At 36.2% G+C, this 20,499-nt stretch overlaps 1 long non-coding RNA gene across 1 annotated transcript; it reads left to right on the top strand.

Moving 5' to 3' along the window:
- The first annotated feature begins 11,251 nt into the window (after positions 1–11,251).
- LOC128020325 (uncharacterized) lies at positions 11,252–13,163 on the top strand. Its single transcript, XR_008185349.1, has 4 exons — positions 11,252–11,339; positions 11,765–11,787; positions 12,647–12,679; positions 12,762–13,163. It is a non-coding gene; the product is annotated as an uncharacterized LOC128020325 (long non-coding RNA).
- Positions 13,164–20,499: the final 7,336 nt, after the last annotated feature.

Here is a 20,499-nt window from a genome sequence, read left to right on the forward strand (position 1 = left end):
AGAGTCTCGAGGCCGCTTTGATAAAGCAGCAGCACATAAAAACATCCTGGCAAAAGGTGTCTTAAGAGCTTTTTTAACAGCCTCTAAGGCCTCACCCTAACTCATTTATATTCTATTGATGTGACTTACTTTTTTCAGGGCACAATCTGGAATAGTGACAACTGGCAGGGAACAGCAGCGAACGGATTAACAAAGACTTTCAAGCAACAACTCTACACAGATGCGTCCACTTTCACTGCTCTTATTGTATTATGAGACAATGAGTAGAAGTAATACAAGTGTGTCAGAAGGGCTACTGCATTAATTTATAACAAAGACTCAAAATTATTAAAGCTGCAGAAATACACTGATGACCACTGACACAGAAGTGTCTTTAAACACTGGAAAATTAACAGGCATATTTTGAAATGAATAATTTATATTCCTGTATGCATGTACACAAGATGCTGTTTTTCTTCACTCTGACATTTGGGATGTCTGCTGAGCATTGTCTCCTCCAATTTCCATTTCTGCTCTACCGCAAACAAACGACTCCCTCTCTTTCCCCCACGGTTTTCACCTCATTAAGCAAACACCAGGATCTGTATCAGCCGCCATCTTAATTTCTCATGGATAAATCTTTTGTTTTCCTGCAAAGCCACCTCCACCACTGACATTTCATCAGGTGTTTTCTTATGAAGCAATTTCGCAGTGTTAACTGAACATTAAAATCTGTGGAAGATGTTTCAAAACATTTCTCATTTTATTTCCACTTCTGTGACAGCATGCTCTAATTTTTTTTTTTTTTAATGTTCGTTTGGCATATATGGGAGATGGTTGTTTGCGGAGGGCTACTGTTTACTGATTTATTCATTTCAATTGCTTCTTTACCAGTTTTCTCTCTTTATATTTTTCCTCTCCTCGCTGACCTTTGCAGTCACTTTTCTTCCATCTCACTTTATCATTACCTCTGAGGCTGAGGTTGAGCTCTCCTGACGTCTCTTCATTCTTGGTTTTAATGATGGACAGTGATAAATGATGACCGAACCATTAAAGGAGGAGCTTTTTTCTCCTCTGGCTATAATGACCTCAACTGGCTTAGCTTCCAGATTCACTCAGTGAGATGATTAAAAAGCAGAGACCTATCAGGCAAAAGACAATGACTTCTTTTTGCTCTGGCCATGGTTCAGTGAGTCCTCTCAGAAACCTCGAATCACTGATGAAGCTTATGGAGGAATGAGCACCAAAAGTTGGGAATGTGACAAATAAATATTTTATTTTAGTTTAGTTATTGCGGGACAACAATAATGTCATAAAAGGGATCCGGCCCAGTGGTTAATTTAGTCCAGGCCAAACAATTATAAATTCAAATTCACGAAAATACAGAGGTCACCGGCATTAAAAGTACTATAGAAAAGAGTTTTATTATATGGCTATTTCATGCAGTGTTTCATGACAAGATAAAGGTACACTGTAATGCATTTCATACACAGAAAGACAGAAGCCAGTTGCACTGCATCAATGGAAATTTAATGTCAGCTTCAACTTCATTTCATGCATAAATCCCATTTTGTAAAGAAGTGCAGACTTTACTATTCATGAAATGCAAATAGATTTTTTTTTTCTACTGTGTACAAAATGCATCAATGCAAGACACTAACCACTATTTTCAAGCACTGGTCAGTTCTGAGATTTGGGGCTATTTTGCTTTCATAACATTTCTTCTTTCATACTATAGTGGAAAGCAAGCAGCCAAAATACAAATGTAAGTGCTTATTTTATCACATTTTATCTATTTGTGTCTATACTTATCTTTAAAGGCTGTTTTCTCAAAATGTTTTTTTTTTCTTCTGCCCTGAGCTGTAAATTACCTTATGAATGGCACTTAAACCAAACTTCCCAGTTTTATTCTTATGTATGTTCAGAAGTTTTTTTTTTTTTCAATTGCTGACAAGCGTTTACCAATACTTAAAGTACTTTTTCTAAATTCTAAACACAGCAACACGACTACATCACACACGTCGTCCCCTTGGAATTATAAGGTTCTATCTGACATTTTTTGTCAAAATTTAGTTATTCCCATTGTTTTTCTGTGACAACTTATTTACATTATGTGATATAGATTTTTTTATATTGTATACATTATGGGATTTTTATTAAAAAACAAACAAAAAAACAACAACAAGGTGTTCTGTGCTAGTATTTAGTTCATAGTATAAGTCATTAAATGCAAAATGGCTAATCTAGTTGTCATAAACTGAGGAGAATGTAGATCAACCAATGATAAACCATTTCTCTGAAATAGCTCAAAGGTTCATCTCATGAATCTTCAGTTGGAAAGCATAAACTGTATTGAAAGAGGACAACACAAGAGTTACAAATTCTGACAAAGGACTTATTTTCTATTTTCACTTTAGTGGCCATATTTGTTTTTCCTTTTCCTTTTTTTTTATTTTTTATTTTTGGGTCAGAACATTAGAAATAGTGTAACTGGGAATTCTATCCAGTCTCTTTCAGTCAATATCCCACATACAGTAATGTGTAAATCTGTACTTTTGAAAAGATTATATGGCATACATAAGCATATGGCATACTGTTCAGTACAGTAACTGTCATCCAAAATGTTGCCATAGTTTCCATCAGAACATCCCTCCAGAGTACACTGTTATATTGACAACATGACTAAGCAATTTGACTGTCTTATCCATAAACTATGACACAAGGACTTGTCATTCTGATGGCACTGACATGTTCATTGACACAGATATTTATTTTTGAAAGATGAACAAAGGATTTTGAGCAAGAGACTGGCTTTTGCAGGTAATCCATGGTGTTTTGCTATTTGTACGAGTTGTTTTGAGAAATGCACTTACAAATGTCAATAATGATTTGAGAAATGTACCAAAGCGACTGAGAAAAACTGTAATTATAATTTAGGTCATTATGTGAAAATACTAGATACTACAGAAAAAGCCACATTAGAATAAAAAGTAAATAAATAAATGTGATCTAATCCACCCAAACTTCTACGTTGGTAAGTTAATTGTAAGTTAGTCTTAGAACATGATGTTTTCTGTTCTGACATACAGTGTGAAAGCATTTGTAAATTTGACTGTAAAATTACATTGTTTTGGTCTTGGTTGAGCTTGTGTTTAAAAGTTCAACCATTTTAAACTGGTGTTAACTGTATGCATTTTGTATCAAAGCAACAAGAAATGTGTTAATTGTATAGCCTACAAAGATGGATGTTGTGCTAACTGTGTTAAGAGTTTAGGAAACTTGTTAAAGGGTTTGAAAAAACTGTCATAGCGATTGTGAAAAACTGTAAGTGTTGAATGTGTTCATTCTTGGCAACATACTGTCTAAAACTGAATGAGTCATTACATATATATATATATATATATATATATATATATATATATATATATATATATATATATATATATATATATATATGACCACCTGAAAAAGCTATAACTATGTTTTTCTGAATCACCTATAATCAACAGATTGTTTTACAGTATACTAGTACAGTAATTACATTAAAAAGCAATTGTAAACTAAGTGCCTTTCTCAAGGGCAAGAACAATGGTGAAGAGGTAAAAGATGTTACACCATTCTTTTTAAGTGACACCCCACGATCAAACCAGTGACTTCTGTGTTAACAATCAATAAACCTGTAGATCTTCCTCAATTGTCAAAAATGCATTGTTGAACAGTTTTCTAAATTACATATTTTAAAACTGGTTAAATTCAATAGATGAGAACCCCAGACCAAACACTATAACGTAAATGACTCTCTGTTACATTAAAATCAGACAAACACAACCTTTTTTAAGAAGACGGTCTTCTATTTTGTCTGGTAGAGCTGCTTTATCATCACTGAGGTCTAATAAATCAGTTTATCACTGCAGATTGGTCCAGTCACAGGGCAGCACATTAATAAAACCGTAATTAAGTGTGCCAACTTGTAAACAATGTTTTATGATAAGATGTCATTGGCATTGTTTTAAAAATTTGCTGACTTGAATAATTAATCTTTATGGACCTATTTCAATGATCTAAATGCAAAGTGTAAAGCGCACGGCGCAGGTGCAATCAGAGCCTGTTCAAATCCACTTTTGCTATTTTAACGATGGAAAAACGGTTGGCAAGCCCGGGCCCATGGTCCAAATGGGTTGTCCCTATTCTCTTAATGAGTAATGTTTTTTTTTTTTTTGGGAGAAACGTGCAATAAACCAATCAGAGTCTCATCTTCCATTCCCTTTAAGAGCCAGTTGCGCTCGTGCCATGACAGATTTGCTATTTACAGAGGGCAAAATTTGCCAAGCGCAAAGACAGAACGCGTCTGCTCGTGTGCGAGCAAATAGATAGCCTTATTCTGATACATGTGATGACTATCCATTATGACATATAGGCATTTATATATATATATATATATATATATATTTAATTAGTCAACAAACAAAAAAATCTTATGCATTGCAATCCATTAAATTTTTATATTTGGCATGTTTGTGTGCTGCTTTGCATCCCTGTGTTTAATAAGCAGCGTGTACGCATGTTGCGGACCCGTTTATACTAACACGCTCTTTAAATAACATAGAAAAAGCATTGCGTCATACTTTATACCAGGTTTGAGTTGGTCTATGGAGCAGTCTGTTGTCAGCTCCTTAAAATATCATTGCGCCAGTTAGAATATATTTTAAAATGTAATTTATTAATGTAATTCAGAATTATTTGATCAACAGAAAGCAAAAATAAACTGAATTTTGAAACATCTGAATCAGAGAGAGAGAGAGAGAGAGAGAGAGAGAGAGAGAGAGAGAGAGAGAGAGAGAGAGAGAGAGAGAGAGAGAGAGAATAATTGTAATTAAAGCCAGGCAGCATTAATAACATGTGTCCTCCAGACCTGCCATTGTTGCCTTATTAGTTAATGACTCTTGAACAGAATGTTGATGCTACATCAGGTGCCATGATATCACTGTTATGGGGGGAAATAAACAGGGCCCTCATGTACCTGAGGGATAACACAGGCATTAAATAAGTGGTGATATTCACAGGTTGGTGTTAGGTTTAAAAAACATTAAGATTGCATGAGGACTTTTTCTCGGGCTGACAGGTCGGAATATAAACACCAGCTCACTGCTGTATTACAGTATATATTATATCCTTGACCTGCAACAGAATTAATACTAATCTGTTTACTGGCATAAAACAACTTGACGAGAATAAAGCCACCTGATTTGTTGATGCTTATCATGAAACGCTTCAATCAGAGCTTGTTACTGAGTCTGTCAGTGTTAACAAGCCAAATGCGAGTTGAAGGCTCTGAATAATCTGCTTCATTTCACTTAAATCACATAGCGCCCCATGTCTTCAATATTGAATCTGTTCCATTCATTCAGCGGACTGATGAGATGGCATGGTTTTATCCGTTCTATCTCCATTCAATCTTTTTGAATATAATAGAGAATTTGTATGTCTCATCGAAAAGGAGAAAGCAGCAGGCAAGACAGTGCAATTTCCATCAGGTATGTCCCAAGCAGGCAATTTGGGGCCCATTTCTGAGGTCTAATGGGATATGGGCACTGATGGACAGCTTGTGTGGGTTACCTATTAATCCAGGAGAGGCAATTGGAGAACCTTCATCAACCCGCAGTAAATTAAATAAGGCCTCTCCAGAAATGGCATTATTCTCACTGGTCCTGTTCCCATCTCTCTCTCTCTCTCTATCTCTCTCTCTCTCTAATCCCCTCCTTCCATTTTGATTAAATGAAATACAAAGGGAGATCTGAGCACTGGAAACTGATATTAATCACCCTCACATTCCAAAGGAAAACACACATCCAGAGACTGATAGTACGAAACTGATATATTATTCACAAGAGACAGATCTGCTATTTATTTTATGCCCCCACCAGCCCTGATTGAAGTAAAACAGCGCCAAGTGGACTGTGGAGGTTTTTATATACACTCAAGGTCTGTTGCAATTCAGTGAAGATAATTAATGAACGGCTAAGGACCATGTGTTCTGGCCCAATTTTAGCCTTATGAAGCGTTTGAATATTTTTTACTTTGTATCTACAGTTTTAAATGGTCAGAGTTTAAGAAGATTCAAAAGGCATGTTGTGATTAAATAACTGATCTGGCAAAGCAACGGTTACATACATACATATATATATATATATATATATATATATATAGATTTATATTTTCTGTATTATGCAGGGCTCCAAACTGCAACTAAAACAGTCGCATTTAAGACCAAAATGATTCATTTGCAAGTGAAGTTTATGCTGAGGTCACCGCTGGTGACTAGGCCTATGTATGTACGTTATAACCAGAGATGTAACGAAGTAGAACTACTTCACTACTGTACTTAAGTACTAAAAGGCGGTATCTGTACTTTACTAGAGTATTATTTTTTTCTCCTACTTCCACTTTTACTTCGGTACATATTTTCGCTGAGTTTAATACTTTTACTCCGATATTTTTTTTGAATGTGCTGCATCGTTACTCGTTACAATTATAATAATGTTACGAATCATTCCATTACAAACCACTGCCAGAACTGTAGCATACCTGTCAAGTTTTGGATTTGAAAATAAGGGAAATTTTCCAGCGCCCATTGCGAGCAGTACCACCACCTCAACAAAGCTCCAGTATCCCTTACATTTTAAGACAGGTGTTATAGCCCAAATTAAAACACAAAAGGGTATATATGAACAGCATTTATTTAAAGGCTTATTTGCATATTTTCTGTTAATTTAACATTGCTTGTCTTTACATTTACATTTTATTTTAATTCCACACATTCTTTTCATTTCATATTGCTTTTCTTTAACAGTTTTTCTTTTCATTTCACATAACTTTTCTTTTACTCTTTTAGTGAGTTGTTGTACCAATTTGTTGCAGACTTTGCATTCTTTAAAAAAGTAAATTCGCTGTCCCATTTATTCGCTGTCCCGGTATTTACACATGGGTTTTGGTTTTTTGGCAGGTGTGCCTTCACTCTCTATTGTAGCATCCATCATCCGTCTCTGTTTTTTCTTTTGTTGTAGTTGTTTTTCCCACGTTATAACTCATGTCATCTGACCTCACACACCCCTCGCGACAGGCTACTACAGGTGGGAGTTATCGCGAGACTAGTGACAGAGCTCAGATTGGGAATGTTTTTATTATTATTATTTTATTAATAACGCAGGTAAAAAAAAAAAAAAATACGGGAGACTTACGGGAAAATACTAATACGGGAGGACGGCGGGAAAGAAGGGTAAAATACGTGACTTTCCCGGCCAAAACGGGATACTTGACAGGTATGAACTGTAGATGGCAGGTTTGATGAAGCTGGCACATCATTGAGCGAATCAAGCGAGACAGCGCGTGCTGACTGAACTGCTGTGAAGAGAGAGATGAACACCGAGCCGAGCCAGATAATGACTCGTTCACGAGTCAAGAACCGGTTGCATCGGTTTTCGGATGACCAGTAACGTTAGTTCTTTCTGACAGTTCGATTCAATAAACCAGTTGAAGAAAACAGTTCACCGATTCTTTTGCGCTCGATGCAATGGCGTCATTGGCGTTGACTGCACATGGGCTAATAACAATAACACAGAATCAGTTCAGAATCAATCACCAAAATAATCAGTTCGGTTCCAGACGCTCTGTGTGTCGGTTTGCTTCACGCTAAGGGTGTACTCACACTAGGCACGGTTGCCATGAACCGGGCCCGAGTACGATTGTCCCCCCTCCCCACTCCCCCTCTGGCCTGCACTCACATATAGCGTTTCAGCATTCGTGCCGGAGCACGCTTACGTCATTATGGTGCGACGGTTTCGGGATAAACAGGAAGAGCGGTGCTCTCTGAACGCAATGGAGTACATCGCTCTGTTTTCTTTGTGGATAATTTTGTGTCGTTTGGTCCACAGCCCTCTCACAGCCTGTTGTTAAACAGATGTGTCGCCTTAGTGGCGCGAAAATTTTCACGTAATCGCGCTGCTCGTATGAGGATGTTTGCAATGTACCAGCTGAAGTGCAGCAAGGACTTTGCAGTTTTTAGTTTTTATGCGTTTTGCACCTCTGCCGTAGACCAAAGCGACACTTTCCCTGCCATGTTGGTTTTGGAGCGTCGCAAAACCGTGACGCAACGCGTCCTTTTCCGTGCTCCTGCACGGTTAGCGCTCACACTGCATGCGAACCGCGCCCGAGTCCAACTGAACCGTGCCCTGGCCCACCTCTTCCAAGCGGGCCAGGGCCGGCCAATCGAGCCGCGCCCGGGCACGATTCGGAGCACTCACACTAGTCAAACGAACCGCGCTTTGGTGGTCAAACTCACCCGGGCACGGTTCAAACTGGCTAGTGTGAGTACACCCTAAATCACACATGCGCAGTATCATCAGCTCCTCGGTTCACGAATCGGACGCGTCTGACAGAAACGGTTCTTGACTCGTGAACGAGTCATTATCTGGCTCGGCTCGGTGTTCATCTTCAGTTCTCTCTTCACATCATTTCAGTCAGTGTACTGTTTGAGTCAATGAATTACTCCGGGATATTGGTTTGTTTTAACTCAGAGGGAGTGTCAGACACATTAAACAAGTTAACAGCTTAATTCATCTGTGGATTAATGCGCATTGGAGACGCGAACTGTTTAAAACGATTCAGTTCGATTTGGTGGACTGTTTCAAAAAGATCCGCTTACGAATGATTCGTTCGCGAACCAGATATCACAAACTGCTTTGTTTTTAACTGTCTTACAACAGACACGGAAGAGAAGACAATGCTGAATAAAGTCGTAGTTTTTGCTATTTTTGGACCAAAATGTATTTTCGATGCTTCAAAAAATTCTAAATGACCCTCTGATGTTTTACGGGTTTGAAACAACATGAGGGTAAGTTATTAATGACATCATTTTGCAAATTGGGCTAACTAACCCTAGTAACCGTTTTTTTGTTTACAAGAAGTTACAGTCAAAGGAATTGTAATTGTCCTTTAGGTTAATCATTTGAAATAGTAAAAACAATATGTTCAAACTTTTGACTACTTTCTTTAATAGCTACATAACACAATACTTCTACTTTTACTTTCAGTACTTGAGTAGTACATTTTAAAATAGACTACTTGCAATACTTAAGTACAAAAAATGTTGAATACTTTAGTACTTGTACTTAAGTGTGGTGCTTAAAGAGCACTTCTACTTCTACTCAAGTCACTTTTTTGATAGAGCACTTGTACTTTTACTCAAGTATGGTTCTCTAGTACTTTATACATCTCTGGTTATAACTTAAAAATATGCAATTAATGCCTTTTTTTGTGGAAAAAGTGTTTCAAACAGTCCTCCTCTCTGCCGCTCTGAGACACATTTGATAAATGTAGCTCAGCTGTGCAGAGAGAGAGAGAGAGAAATGATGGAGACGTGAAGTGAAAGGGCAGAAAAGCAGCGTCTATTTCGTGCATAACTTGAACAAACTACAACAGGTACTGTAAAGCTGTCAATCTTTAACAATTCTTGCTTATATTCATTGCTAATATGGCTTCTTCTTAGATTTTAGTCTTTGCTGTGTTCTGTAACAAATAAATTCTGTTAATGTGTGAACTTCATTATTTGAAGTGCACTTTCCATCCAGTAATTGCAAAAAGCTTTGTGCTTTTTTACTTTTTAATAAACAAAGTATCAGCTTTTTTATAATAATATAAATTCATAATGAAATGCAAACAATAAATAGAATTTTGGCGCTCTTTAATGCTGCAGGTGGGATTGCTTTAGCCTCTCAGTTCAAGCGGCATGTAAAATATTATTTCTCTTTACTATTATAGCACATAATGAACATGAATTAACATCAAAAGATAGGCTATTTTATAAGAGAGCCTACAGTACAACTTACTGAAATGTCTTGTGTAAAAGCTCATTCAGTGTTTAAAAGGGGGGGGGGGGGGGAATGCTCATTTTCACTCAATCTCCTGTTAATCTTGAGTACCTATAGAGTAGTAATGCATCCATCATATCTCCAAAAAGCCTTTAGTTTTATTATATTTATAAGAGAAAAATAGTCTGAGCTGATTATTTTCGTAAAAACATTAGCTGCTGGAGGCGTGACGTGTGGGCAGAGCTAAAGAATCACGAGTGCGAGTAGGCTTTTGCGTTGAGAGCGTTTGGAAGTTGTGACATTACCGTGAGAAAAAAAAAAAAACATCATCCAAAACAAACCATGGCTAACAGTCAGATTCAGCTTATATTTATGATCCAGAATCAGATCCCGAGGCTGAAACTGAACGAGAGCAGCAGCAGCAACGACTACAACAGCGTCTCTATGTGGTATGTACTGAAACTGTATATATTTGCTTATGTAACCCCTCTCTCCCAGGTCCTTTCTGATGCTCCTCGCACGCGCTCCGAGCGGGGCTCGAACCTGGGTCTCCTCTAACAAGGAGGCTAAATGCAGGGAACAAACACAAACACTTGCACAACTCCGTTGATGCTCTGTAAAAATAAACTCCATCCTGGTCCCTTGATGTTTTTTTTTTTTTTTTTGGTAATCTGTGCAGGGTTGTCTTGCCCTCGCAACCAAAAACACACTTCTTTTGTGAAATTTCGTTCTCGCTCTGATCAGTGTATGTCTCTGCTCTGCTATACGGGAGCGCGCGCGCTCTTCCGGCAGAAGTGCCCTTATGACCCATATAAGGAAATTTCACTCCATCTAACGTCATACAGACCCATACTCGATAAAAACTTTCCGAAATTTGTGACAAACCGGAAGGAGTATTTTTGGAACAGAAATACTCCTTCAAACGTACAACTTAATTTTTGAAACTTTGTCCATGTTTAGCATGGGAATCCAACTATTTAACAGTGTAAAAAACTCAGTATGCATGAAATAGCATTTCACCCCCCCTTTAAAACTGCAGAAAACTGTAAAGCTTGTAAACATTGCCACGTAATAATAGCCTATTACCTCAGAAAAACCTTTCGGTGTCAATAAGCTCATCAGTCAGCTAAAAAAATAACTAAAGAGGAGCATTTTGCTATATTTATGCGCTATTGTATTTTAATATTTTTACTTAACCCGTTTTCTATGATTCAATATAAAATTGCATTTTACAAATTAAAACAGAAATTGAAAAACTGACTGAAAGTGTGAAAGACATACACTCATATCACTGTAAAAAAAAATCTGTAAATTTACAGCATATTAACAGCGTAAATATACAGTACTGAACTGTTTTCTAAAATTACGGTGTCTTACCGTAAATGCACACGTGATCGGTGGGAGAGGGGGAACCAAAGGCTAGCTGACGCATGGAGGAGAATGGATTCAGTCAAAGTTTTATGGATTTCATCTCAAGTTGAGGCTCATTTACAGGTAAGCAGATCAAAGTCTGAATACATTTTTATCTTAAACTGCAGCGTTTTTTTACTGTGGGCACAATATTTTAATTTACCTTTGACAAATCTTGCCAAGACGGTGAACTAGCATGTATGCAATTTTTACAAATTTCTCCTGAAAGTTAAGTGTGTATGTGTGTGTTTGTGAAGGATTTGCATCGTTTTTTTTTCTTTCCTGGTGTAAAATCCTGTAAATGTTAAACTTGTAAATAGTTAAATATAAAATACTTGCGTTCGCTGATTATTTCATTGGAAATGAATTGAACATATTCGGCAAGGGTAGAAGATGGGCACATGATCGGTGGGGGAGGGGAGCAATGGTTAGCGTCTGATACCAGAGAAAAGCATCATCAGTTTCTGTGAATAAAACGGATATTATCTCAAATATAATCTCGATTACAGATTGCAGATAACGAGGATATGAAGTAAGTGTGTTTTCCTGATTTTCTGAAACACTTATTTGCACAATTATATTTACATTTTGCATTGGCGCCAACCCAGTGTAGTTTAAAATGGAGGATTTGTTTTTTTGCATTAATGTTGCTAAGTTAGGTGCGTATAAAGTTGGTAACTTCTATATTATCCTTATATATTGGGAAATCGAAAATAGGCCTGTAAACTTGATTTTACTTAGGAAGCATAAACTCATCGCCTTTTGCATGAGCACTTGACTTGATAGATGGAAAGAGTAACGTTAGCGTTAACGTTATGGTGAGAAACGTTTGTTTTTTTCGGAGTGACACATTAGTCTTTCAATATAAGTCGTATCTAAAACTAGTTAGAGTGTAATCTAAATATATTCTAACTTATTGTTAATAAAGTGGGCTTTGTATGTGAGCACATTTTAATTTTAATTTTGCACTGGATTTATTGGCACAAATCTCTATATCACAGAGGAAACGTTACTTCATTCACTTACATTCTAACTTGTTCCTCAGCCTCAAATACAGTTTTGTGTGTGTGTGAGAGTGTGTGAGAGAGAGAGAGAGTGTGTGTGCGTGTGTGTGTGTGTGTGTTTGAGAGAGAGAGAGAGAGAGAGAGAGTGTGTGTGTGGTGTGTGTGTGAGAGAGAGAGAGAGAGAGAGAGAGAGAGTTTGTGTGTGAGAGAGAGAGAGAGAGAGTGTGTGTGTGTGAGAGAGAGAGTTAGAGAGAGAGGAAGAGGAGAGAGCAGTAGACAGAATATTTTTAAGTGTTTTTAATGAAAAGTTGGAGGATGTCCCAGGATGAGAACAAAGATATGGTACACCTGCTTGTCAAGATTCTAACGTTAATGTCCCACTTCCAGGAACATGAAGATGGACTGGTTTCACATGCAGATGTAAGTATTTAATTTTCTTCTTTCCACTTCACCACATTATATTATGTAATATTATTATTTGTGTATTGTGTGTTCTCTACAGGTTGCAGCATCTGCATCTGATGTTGAGAAGACACTCAATCTACTTGCCAATCCTCATCTGATTTTGCTGGGTTAGTGTGTCATTGCACATGATGAAGAAGAAACATTTACTGATGGCTGAGATATAAAATTGTTAACATTGCTGTTGTGCACAATTGTTAAAATTGCTTCTTTTTTTTCTTTTTTCTTTTTGTGAGTGTCCAGTCAACATTTTTGACTGCAGTTGCAACAGTGTTTGCTGTGTACTACATCTTCAACCTGCAGTATCAAGAGGAGGCTTGTTGCACGTTAGAATTTTTTCAAAGGTAAGTGTTTTCCTTTTTGCGTATGTTTTTATCACTCTCTTAGAATCTGTGGTAACACTTTATAATAAGTATACAGTAGTAAAGTAATAAATTATTTGCAAACTAGTTACCTCAACCTTTCTCCTGTGTTCTACTTGTGTTCTTCCATTTCAGTTTTTTCAGTTCATCATCTGAAACACTGTCAAATGTGGTTTTATTCGCATGCCAGACACGGAGAAAATAGGAGAAAGGCATGTAGATCCACATTAAATCCAAACGAGTCAGAATATATATATAGATCGTTTGCAAATGATTTATAAGTGCTTTATTACTTTATACTTATTATAAAGTTTTACAAAATTAATCTAAATTCTAAACCAAATTAATTAATCAGAATTTTGAAAAATGGTTATTATACACTTCGGTAATTTTTAATGCAACTTTCCTTAGATGATTCTATGGAATAAACCCAGAAAGAGTCTCAAAGACCTGCCGAGGCAAGGTAGTCTCCAAGAAGACGGGGAAGGTGGTGAATAAGAAGTCCACTACAGTCAATCCAAAGGTTGCCACTCTACAAAAAAATCGAATGGACTTCAAATGGGACTTCATCTAGGCAAGTGAAGTTACACATACATTTTCATTAAATACAGTTCTTAATACAACTTATTTCACAGTTTACACACATAGAATATTTCTCACATTTAAACTTGTTTAACAAAAAAAAAAAATCAACATTTAAAAGTAGTCAGTTGAAAAAGACTGATGTGACTCATTTTGGTTACTAACGTTGCGTCCCTGTAGTTTGCATTGCATAAAATAATTTACAGCAAAGAAACGGTTTTATAAATAAAATATCCACAAACCTATATTTGACCCCAAAAAAAGTCGTCAGTGGCACTGAGAACTACCCTGAAGAGGATACAGTCCGCACTCATTACAACCCCTATGTTGTTGCGACTGTTCAGTCCCAGGTTACACAAAAACTGCGGGTTCAAACCCTGCTCGGAGCGAGTCGTTGCTGCTGCTGCTCTCGTTCAGTTTCAGCCTCGGGATCTGATTCTGGATCATAAATATACGCTGAATCTGACTGTTAGCCATGGTTTGTTTTGGTTGGTTTTGTCCTCACGGTGTCACAGCTTCCAAATGCTCTCAACAAAAGCCTACTGGCGCTCGTGATTCTTTAGCTCCGCCCACACGTCACGCCTCCAGCCACTCGTGTTTTTCTGGGAAAAATCGGTACAGACTATCTTTTTCTTATGAATATAATAAAACTAAAGACTTTTTTGGAGTTATGAAGGATGCAGTACTACTCTATAGGTACTCAAGATTAACAGGATATTGAGTGAAAACGAGCATTTCACCCCCCCTTTAAGAAATAAACGATACGCAAATCCGTCGTCAAACTGGGCCTTGTTTGTAAAACAAGCATCTTCGAAATGCAGGGAACAAACAGAAACACTTGCACAACTCCGTTGATGCTCTGTAAAAATAAACTCCATCCACTGGTCCCTTAATGCTGTTTTTTTTGGTAATCTGTGCAGGGTTGTCTTGCCCTGGCAACCAAAAACACACTTCTTTTGTGACATTTCGCGACGCTCTCGCTCTGATCAGTGAAATGTCTGTGCTGCTCAGCCTCGCTATACGGGAGCACGCACTCTTCCGGCAAAAGTGCCCTCAGGACCCATATAAGGAAATTCCGCTCCATCTAACGTCACACAGAGCCATACTCGAAAAAAACTTTCCGAAACTTGTGACAAACAGGAAGAGGTATTTTTGGAACAGAAATACTCCTTCAAACGTACAACTTAATTTTTTAAACTTTGTCCATGTTTAGCATGGGAATCCAACTCTTTAACAGTGTAAAAAACTCAGTATGGATGAAATAGCATTTCACCCCCCCTTTAATCTAGTGTTCCTTTTTTTGATTAGCTAATTAATCCTTTGGATAACTTTACAAAAATTATTAGTACAACTTCTAACATAATATTGTAACTTTTATTCATTAATACACTAATCCACATCGCGATTTCAGTTAGTGTACAACACTATTTTATTATATTCATCACAAATGTGACAAATTCTGTGACAATCCACATTATTTGCCTAATTCCGTTTTCATGATTGGATTCCGTGATTGCCTCCATGTTTTTCACATCGTGGAAATCGTAGGGTCCTAAGTTTCTGAAATTTTTTATATTGTTATACAGTATACATGTTTTTTGTTACGTTCTATTAAAATTCTGCTGATGTTATTTTAACTTAAAAAGGATTTTTCTCAATGTTTATGTTTCAGACTACACCCCTCCCTGGCTACACTTGCATCAGAGTTGGTGACAGTTTTATGCTTCTGAAACGTTCTTGGACTGTTCTACAAATCCTTGCCAGGTTTTGACTTATTACACCAAAATAAGATTCTTGTTCAGAAGTTGTTTGCCATTTCTTAAAGACTGTTTTTAGGGGAACGTACACTCCAAGCCCATGCCCATGCATTGTCATACTCATAGCACAAAGCTAGACCTAAAATGGCTGCTTGTTTTGTGTTTTATATGGTCAAATTAAATTAGTTTAAATATGTCCACAGACTTCTGCAAGGTTCATTTTGCACATTGTCTGTTTTGTAAATTGGTTAATTTTCTTCTCTCTTCATCTCATCTTTCTCTAACACATACAAAGACTGATTCTTTTATTTGATTGCTTTTTTTTTTTTTTTTGAGAAAGCATTTGAATTATTGGTTGGGCACTTAAATAAATAGTGTTCTATAAGAAGTACCCCCTTGGTCTTCTCTTTTCTGTCTATTTGTTGCCACTTTTTAGTATAAATGAAATGCCAGTTTGTGAATTTGTTAAAATACAGATATTTTTAATAAAGTTAATGATTGGCAAAATTGGCAGTTCTACGGTTTAGAAAAAAAAAAAAAGGTTCCTGAAAAATTACGGTACACCGCTGGAAACCCTGCTGCCAGTATATTACTGTTAATTTAAAAAAAAGCTGTAATTCAGAAAACTGTAAAATAACGGTACACAGCTGGAAACCCTGCTGCCAGTATATTACAGTTAATTTACAAAAAAGCCGTAATTCAGAAAACGGTAATAAAACTGTAAAATTACGGTACACCGCTGGAAACCCTGCTGCCAGTATATTACTGTTAATTTAAAAAAAAGCTGTAATTCTGGAAACTGTAAAATTACAGTACACTGCTGGAAACCCTGCTGCCAGTATATTACAGTTAATTTACAAAAAAGCCGTAATTCAGAAAACGGTAATAAAACTGTAAAATTACGGTACACTGCTGGAAACCCTGCAGCCAGTATACTACCGTTAATTTACAGGACAATTTTTTACAGTGTAAGGGTGCTTAAAAGGTTCTTCACATAACCATTTTTGGTTCCACAAGAACCATTCAGTCAAAGGTTCTTTAAAGAACCATCTCTTTCTCAACTTTTTATAGTCTTTTGCGAAACGTTAAGGTTTTTCAGATGTTAAAGGTTCTTTATGAAACCATCTATACAAAAACGGTTCTTCTATGGGATCGTGAAGCACTTTTATGATATTGGTACAGGTAATGAGCAATTCTTTGTGACTGTATATTTCAAGTTGGAAAAGACATGTAGTTCACACTTTAAGTGAACCTTAGTTCGCAGGTCATCTACAAGATGGATTAAAATGCTGATAATGTCAAAAAAAGATGAGACATAAATATGACAGTATGACTGAAAAGTTAAAATGTAAAATAATAATAATAATAATAATAAAATAAATACAACCCGTTTAATCTGTGGTACCTTAAACAATAAATTGGCTCACTTCTCACAGCACTGTTGCTGCTATTAGCACAGATATTAACATTTGTGCTACAGCCGCATGCAGAAACAAACTAATAAACAATAAGTTCAACTCTCTTTATTTTCGGAGTCTGTGTTCACTGACCTCAAAACAACAACTCGACTGTAAGCTTTTAGCATTCCTCTGCTGCTATAATTCCCCCTTAAGAGCCGTAATGACAGAGTTACGGTCTCGATACTGGCCTCTAGTAAGATAGAAAGCTCAGCTTTCCACAAAAGCACCTCTCAATCTAACCGGTATGACCTGCTTCTCTAAATTGCTTCTATAAGTTACTTACAGGAAAGACCCAATGACACCACTGCTGATTAGTGAGGGAAAGAGTCTTTTGCAAGTGTGAACAGCTCAGGAGAATCTGTTCGAGTCAACATAAAAACCACTCAGGAAAATGTTCTGTTGGACAGTAAGTAGGAGGAATCTACCAAATGGAGTTACTGTATGCGTTATACAGTACTTTGATCTGATATCAGAGTTTCTATTAAAATACATTTTGATGGTTTGGTTCATGATATTCATGATGTTTAAATCGAGGTCTTGTTTCATCAAGTCAAACAAATCTAATATCAGACAACAGATCCCATATTGCAGGATGTGAGTGTTTGCCAAGAGGCATTGGAAATGCAAATACATGTTTACACAATCACACAACACTCACACAGAGTTAGTAGGGTGCAGTTGCGGGGCACTGCTCCCCTAGTGGCTAAACCTGGAATCGTGCATGGTATATCGTTATCTGCTATTGTGATAACAGTGTACTGTACATGTATGCCACATATGTCAAGACTAAATTACCTGTATAGCTCTTTTCACAATATACCTTATTTCTCAGCTTTACAGAATGATATCTGACATCTTCAGGCCTTATTGTTACATTTAACAGTTTCTGTGGCTCAGTGGTAGAAGCATTGCGTTAGCAGTGCAAAAGGTCATGGGTTCGATTCCCAGAGAACACACATACTGGTAAAATGTATAGCCAGAATGCACTGCAAGTCGCTTTGGATAAAAGTGTCTGATAAATGTTAACAGATTTGAGCTAATCAAATTTTGCTATGATATAAGTAATCCATTTCTGCTATTATGTGCATTAAAATGTCTGTATGAAAACACATTAGTGGTATATATGGCCAAGGGCAAAAATGAAACCTTTCCAAGGGCCATAATGACATTTTAATGCACATAAGTAAATAAATGTATTTATTAGTAATTGGTCTGGTAATTGTATTAGGAACTGGATAATATGTCGTTTAGATCACAAGAACAATTGTCTCTGAATCATTAACCTTTTTATCTGACAATAATATTACAGTAGGTATAATTTTGGGATACATGTGCTTTATGAAAGTGAGTGAAATTAGTTATAGAAGTATGTGTTATTACATGCATGTACAGTTTATCTACGCTTTTAAAATAAAGGTTATTTATTGACATTGATTAAGAACATTTACCATTCATGTTACATTTCCATTGCATAAAAGTTTTTTTTTTTTTTTTTCTTTTTTTTCAGATCATTAAAATGTCTTCACACAAAGAAAAGATTCTTGGGGAACCCACAATTTTTCTTCTTCTTCTTCTTCTTCTTCTTCTTCAAATTTGTATTTTATTTTATCTATTTATTTTCCTCCAGAGCTCCATTTGGTGAAATAAACTAAATCAATGTATTGTTCTAAGAAAAATTTTATAAACGAATTTTGCTACCTATTTTTCATATAAATTATGCAAAATATAGTTGAGTTGTCAGGAAAATGTTCTGTTTCAGCAAATTATTTAATGGTGTTGCAAAAGTTAATTCATACAATTTAGACACACATTTGCCCAAAAAAATATAAATATAAAATGTAAAATTTTCCACATTGAGTTGCACAGAGCAACATGCAATCGTATGACAGACCATTTACACACCACACAGACAAACAAACAAAGTGAAATGTCACAGACCATATATACACACCACAACACACACTTCTTCAAATATCACGCACCTTCTTAGCTACTCCTTTGGGTCTTCAGAGGTTCTAACACAAACCCAAGTAGAAAAATCAATGGAAAAATAATTCTTTTAAGCACTTTACTGGTTGTTTCATCTGCATCATCGGTGCAGTAATTGCTTCCGCAACAAGAGTGGTTTAAGATGTGCCTCTTAAAGCGTCATGCGGGAATGACTGACTGGCAAAGGTTTCCATCACCAACTCCCAGTAGCACTCAATCAATGAGAAGCACCTTATCAGAACTACTTGACCACAATACTCATGTACAGTAAGACCATTTACTTTCATTGTGAGAAACATACATCCAGTGGATTAACAAGCTAGATTCATATTTAATAAAGGCTCTAGTGGTGAGACCAGGTAAATTGCAGGGTTTTGGAAAGGAAGCATAGAAACTGAGGCAGAAATTGTCTGAATATGCAACAGAAACACAATAATTAGTATACTTCATTAATTCACAAATCTGTAAATCTGAAAAAAAAGAAAACTTTGAATCTGTCAACAAGTTCAACACATCCAAAAGATGTATTCTCAAATTGTTATTTGCACTCTGGCAGTGTTTTAGTTTATTGGATGGTATAATCAACTGAAATGAAAATATATTATTATTATTATTATTATTATTATTATTATTCTTTGTTTGTTTGATTACACCATCCAATCAAATAAAATACTTCCAGAATGAAAAGAAAAATTTGAAAGTAAATCCACTTTTGGATGCGTTGAATTTTGGCTAAAATATGAAAGAAAGAAAAAAATCTAATCAATTAGCTTGGTGATTTAGGACTATAAGGATTAGTCTGAGAAATGTAATTCATTTATTTGTGGTATGGGTAATAATAATAATAATAATAATGCTATAATAATAATAATAATAATAATAACAACAACAACAAATAATTACCAATTATCATCATCAACATCATGTGCTTTTTATGCATAGAATTGCTAAATAATATGATACTGTTGCTTTGTTTGTATCATGTGAAACTTGTCGCTAAGCTAAATGAAGCAATGACACCAATTCCTCTGACACTCCAATATACTGTACTTACGTATCATTAGAGCAGCCTGCTTAAAACAGCTTTCTTGGCAGTTTGCATGTGGGAATGTTCCAGACAGATATTATACATTACCGTGCAGTTTATCTCAGGGCTGAGAGACACATCTTCAGCAAAGCTGTACTTTTCAGTACTTAGGGCCATGTTTTATTCATGTCTTAAAAGGTTTCAACATAAAATGTGTGTAGATATTACAGTGATTTACATGGTTTCATCCAAATACACAATGAGTCTCAAGGTTGGACGATTGCACACTTGTCAAGTTGATGTTGCTGAGAATTAATGGGGTGAAATTACTGAACAAAATGGCTGCCTCAACATAAACTTACTGCTGAAGGGAATCAAGAGAGATGTATGAAATATAGAGAATAATATCAGATTATACTACATAAACTGTACTCTATGGCAGGGATGATTTTAGGATTTCATTCATGTCAGGGCCTCAGCCTCTAATACACCTGCAAGATTTGCTACTGGAAAGAATTGAAAGAGGCTCAGAACTAATTATATATATATATATATATATATATATATATATATATATATATATATATATATATATATATAT

Source organism: Carassius gibelio, chromosome A9 (genome assembly GCF_023724105.1).
Source record: "Carassius gibelio isolate Cgi1373 ecotype wild population from Czech Republic chromosome A9, carGib1.2-hapl.c, whole genome shotgun sequence".
NCBI lineage: Eukaryota > Metazoa > Chordata > Actinopteri > Cypriniformes > Cyprinidae > Carassius > Carassius gibelio.